A 5,855-nucleotide genomic window follows, 5' to 3' on the forward strand; every position below is an offset into this window, starting at 1 on the left:
GGTGCCAAGACTACACATAGAAAAAGGACAACATCTTTAACAAATGGTACCGGGAATCCTGGGTATCCACTTGCAAAAGAATGGGGTGTGTTTGAAAGAAGATATTTACTCCTCATGCACATCTACTATTTGAATTATTTGCAAGGAGTGTGTATCCTTATATCATTTACATAAGTGATGTTTAACATATTATGCAAGTTTATTTCTTTTTAAAAAATATATATTTTATTGGTATTTTACAGAGAGGAAAGGAGAGGGATAGAGAGTTAGAAGCATCAATGAGAGAGAAACATCGATCAACTGCCTCTTGCACACCCCCTACTGGGAAAATGCCTGCAACCAAGGTACATGCCCTTGAGCAAAATCAAACCTGGGATCTTTCAGTCTGCAGGCCAATGCTCTATCCACTGAGCCAAACCGGTTAGAGCTAAGCAGGTTTATTTCCTATAAGTAATAGTTCTGTTGAAATATTGTGTACTTTGTTATAACCCAGATATTATTAATAAACCTATTCAGAAAGACTAACTTTTTAAAAAGTTGTTGGAACCCAGCATCAATAATAGGGCTAGGTGTAAAGACTGTTTTCTTGATTTCTCTCTCTCTCTCTCTCTCTCTCTCTCTCTCTCTCTCTCTCTCTCTCTCTTTCTCTCTCTCTCTCTCTCTTGTAGCAAAAGAGGAAATAAGGTAGGAAGGGAGGGAAGGAGGGAAAGGAAGAGAGGGGGAAGAAGGAAGAGTGAGGAAAAAGGTAGGTTCAATCTCCTTTTCCTATAAATTTTTAAACAGATCAATTAAAAAAACCACTAACTTCATTAGCGCCTGCTAATAGTAAATGAATTCACCAAGAACAAATACTGAGCACTATAGTGCTGTCTGCTTGTATTATCTTTTAAATAATTTTATGGAGAGCATAATTTTATGGAGAAATTTTACATCAACATGGTGCCTCCAAAAGTTAAGAATTACTAGAATTCTGTTTTTTAGCATAGAAACATTAGGTTATATATGCTTACAATAAGACTTAAGGAATCCCCCAGTAAGTCACAAAAGCAAATTGGGAAGGTTATACATTGAACAGTTAAATTTCTTTGAAAATAATTAATGATAATGGTAAACATTGTTTTCCTGGATATTCTGCTATGATTTTGGCCTTTCCTCAATGTTACCACTAGAATCTTACAGGAGCTGCTTCCTGCCAACATAAGCACTGTGTGAAAACTTGACAAACATAGCTGGGAAGAACAGACCAGTGACCTCTGTATGACTTCTTAGCAACTTTGCAAAAGGGAAGCCGAATTTTACATGTGGATTTGGTGGTTTGACTGGCCTTGGCTAACATTAGCTCCACATGTAAGGCGGGCGCAGTGGCCCCTACCCCAGGCACCAGCTCAGTCTCATGTGCCATGAGTCACAGTGGCGGAAGAGAGCCTCCTTCCTGGTTGTCTTGACTCACTTGGGAGCAGCAGAGGATGCTAGTTGGGGTTGTGGTCCTGGGTTAGGGGAGAGACCGCAGTGAGCTAAATGGCTTCACCAACATGCAACCAAATCCCTCAAATTGGGAGAGAACAGGATGAGAATGACCAAAGTCACTGACGGTTTGGGCTGGCAACGTTCTATGAAGTTCTAACATTAGCTCTGGGCTCATAAAGCATGTTTTATTTTGCCTTTTTTAAAAATTTTTATTTCTAATAGGTAAGTTGCTGCAGCTAAAGTTGACTTTTCAATAAATTCTGTAGGAGCATACATTCTGTTTAAGAGTGAATTTAAATATATTTTATTGATTTTTTTACAGAGAGGAAGAGAGAGGGATAGAGAGCTAGAAACATTGATGAGAGAGAGACATTCACCAGCTGCCTCCTGTACACCCACTACGGGGGAAGTGCCTGCAACCAATGTACATGCCCTTGACAGGAATCGAACGTGGGACCTTTTAGTCCGCAGGCTGACGCTCTATCCACTGCGCCAAACCGGTTTCGGTTTAAGAGTGAATTTATATTCAAAGTCTATCTTGGGTCAGACCTAACTATCCCAGCTTGCCTCAAGACCCATGTCTCTTTGGATATTATGAATACTGACAACATCTATCCACTATTGAATTCTTCTCCAGAATTGATGTTTTTCTTTTTTTTTTTTTTAAATCGAAGTCACCAATCTCAGGTTTCTCACCTTTTTATTTACTCAGGATTGTTTAATAGGGACTAGATTATAATGAGCACTAGTGATTTGTCTAATTATCAAATTACTAAAGGGATGTCCCTTTTTAGACAAGCTCCTAAGATGATTTTAATTGCAAACGAATAATAAAAGGGAATATCAGAAAAATGTTCGAACAAAATAAATCAATGCCTCCTTTCATCACAGGACTAATCACAGGTCCTCACAGAATCAAAGTGATTTGTCAATTTAGATCATTCAGGGACCTTCTGTTTCATGGGCCGTTCAATTAAGGCTACCCACCCCCTCTCCAGGCTGCTCAGTTACAGATCGTTGCCTCCATTTATTTTCCTGTAATGCTGTCCTGCTCCAACTGCTACTGACTTTCTCCCTGCTTTATATCTCTTACATCCTTAAAGATCCAAGTTACAATTAATCTCTTTAAGTACATATTTTCACATTTGCCTTGCTCTGCTAGAATTTGTATTCTGTGTTTTCTTAATTCTTGCTCACTCCGACTTAAATCTTTATCACTTCATCCTTTTCAAAACACTATTTTCTCTGGTCACTTAATTTTCTCTTCTGTTGTGTCTTCTCTGAGTTCATTGTGTCTACGTTTCCTTTTGGTCATTCTGCTTCCACCTGCTCCTTAAAAGATATTCCCCAGGATCCTGCTCGGGGCTCCCCCTTCTCAATCTCTTAACTCTCTCGCTGAACAATATTGCCCTGGAGTGTCTCTTCTGAACGCTCCACGTTTATAACCTAGATGCCCACACATTTGCAGATGAAGCACACGCATTTCAACTCAAAATGTTCACAAGTAAGTTTATGACTCAGCCTTGACCAATCCAGCCTTCCTTCTAAAATCCTAATATAAGTTAATGGCAAAATTCTCCAACCAACCACCTTTTACCTAGCCCTCTAGTTTCCCCAATAAATTGTCAGTTCCATCTCTTAAGAGCTTACATATCCATCCCTTCCTTTGCAACCCACACTAATGTATATTACTGATTTCCATTATCAACATATCTATTTCAAGGCTTCAGGCTTTTATCACATCTCACGACTAGAGGCAGAGTGGAGGATGGATTAGATGGAGCACTGTGTTTGCATGACTTTGTAACACACACACACACACACACACACACACACACTGCAACACCATTCAACAAATATTTCATTTTCCCTCAATTATAAATATTTTATTGTTGATATGGGGAGGATTTCATAAATACGCTTTAGCTGTTACACTGATACTTTTTAAATTTTATCTTTCAATTACAGTTTACATACAATATGATTGTATATTAGTTTCAGATGTACAGCATAGACGTTAAATAATCATACACTTTACAAAGTATTTCCCTTGATGTTTCCAGTACCCACTTGGCACTATACATAGTTATTACACTATTATTGACTATCTTTTCCAGGCTGTACTTTTCATCCTCATGACTATTTTGTAACTGCCAATTTCCTTCAACTTTTCACTGAACCCCCAACGTCACTCTGACAGCGTATTCTCTGTATCTATAAATCTGTTTCCATTTTGTTTATTTATTTTGTTCTTTAGATTCCACATATAAGTGAAATTATATGGAATTTGTCATTCTCTCACTGACTTATTTCACTTAGCATAATACCCTCTAGGTTCATCCATGCTGTTACAAATGGCAAGATTTCATTTTTTTTTTCTGGCTGAGTAATAATATTCATATATATAGGGTACCACAAAAAAGCCTATACCACACTTTGAATAATTACAAATGTTTATTAAAATACATTTCATTTTCAAAATTGAGTTATCAGCTGTCAGAGCGTGTGTACATTTTGGGGGGACACCCTGTATATAAAACCACTTTTTTATCCAGTTGTCTATTGATGGGACACCAGTTGCTTCCACATCTTGGCTATTATAGGTGACCCTGCACTATACATAGGGATACATATATCTTTTCAAATTAGTATTAGGGATTTCTTCAGATATATACACAGAAGTGGAATCACTGGTTCATAAGAAAAGATATATGTACCTTGAACTCTTTCCTAGATAGAACCCAAGTACCGAGATTGCTGAACCCAGATTTGGTTTAACCCCACTGGACATGGTACCATTCCATTCCCACCTCCCACAACATTTTGGAAGCATTGAAACCTTTAGCATAAGTGCATGTGCCCTTTTGTACCTATCTAGGAAAGAGTTCAGGGTCCAGACTCAAACTGTTAATAGAATATTTATTGGGCAAATTATAGAGGTAGAAAAAATAATTTTTAGAAGAAATAGACTTAGGAAACAAGTTATAGAGGTAAAGGAAGGGCCGTTGGAGAGAATATTCAGCAGTTTTCTGGGTGTGTCCTTTCATTGATTGACTGGCCTTCACTGAATGACTGGCACCAGGGCAGGGCTCATTATCCAACGCAGCTGGTCCTGATATTAGCCATGACTTTTCTGTTGCTTATCTGGATCTAGAGCTGAAATACAACTGAGGCCTAGAGGTTATGTTGAGTGAGGAAAAATGTGTGTGTGTGTGTGTGTGTGTCCCTCAGGACAAGGTCCCGCCCTAAAATTGTCCATTGCTAGGCACCAGGGGCTTTTCTACCCTGGTGACCTTCTGTACTTGACCCATTGTCCTTCCATTGTCCTTGGTCTGCTCAAGTCTGTCTAACTGCCTACAACCGAGAGGGGCGGGGGGGGGGGAAGAGAGAGAGAGAGAGAGAGAGAGAGAGAGAGAGAGAGAGAGAGAGAGAGAGGGAAAGAAAGAAAGAAGGGTAAGGGAATCATAATTATATCCATTGGTTCTGAGGACTACCGTGAATTATTTTGAAAGCATTGGGTAAATTTACATAGAGGTGTGAAAAGATCTCAAATATATAATGTTGATATATAATAACATCGATGCATATGTAAGTGCACAGGAACTAGGAGTCATCAAAAAGGGACTGGGTTTACAATTAGTGCCTGAGTAGGATATTAGCCTAATTTGTAATGTTTAAATTTATGGTTATGTGTAACTTAAAATTAATAACAGCACTTAGAACGTCTTTGGAAGAATATCCAAGATGTCAGCAACACTAGTTGCCTCCAATAGGTGAACTGAGTGCCTGAGAAACTGGGAGCAGAAGAATTTTCACTGCATAACCCTCTATTTCTTTAAATATTTCAAGGATATAACTAGCATCCATTTTTTTGGGGGGGGGATGTTAATTAAAATATATAGATAACTTGACTTAAAACAATAATTTAAAAAATGCCCAATCTCCTAGGAAACGTCACTAAAAATGTGACTATTATGAAGATCTTGGTGTCAGTATGTGATAGGAGCTCAGAGAAAGGTCTCCTAAATTCAAAACGAAGGTGAAGATAGAACAACAACAAAAAAAGTCCCACTTTTTCATTCCTGGAGAGCTTAGTGTGAGGCGCCCTGACATCTAGTCCCAATGTTATTTTCAAGGCGGAAGAAGCAAAACTGATGACGATGGGGAAGCGGAGAGGCACCGGATTAGGTCAAATGCAACCAGCGCTGGCTTTCAAATTCCCACCCTCTCCTGGGGGCAGAGAAGCCCGCCCTCTTTCGCCGTTCCGCCTCGCTTATTGGGGCAGAAGATGATTGACACACATAAGTACCAATCAGTGAGCCTATGACGGGCACTCGGGGCCCCAGCCGGGTCTTTGGTCCCTAGGGCGCCTGGCGGACTCTGTGCGT

Source organism: Pipistrellus kuhlii, unplaced genomic scaffold, assembly GCF_014108245.1.
Source record: "Pipistrellus kuhlii isolate mPipKuh1 unplaced genomic scaffold, mPipKuh1.p scaffold_m20_p_10, whole genome shotgun sequence".
In the NCBI taxonomy this organism is placed as follows: domain Eukaryota; kingdom Metazoa; phylum Chordata; class Mammalia; order Chiroptera; family Vespertilionidae; genus Pipistrellus; species Pipistrellus kuhlii.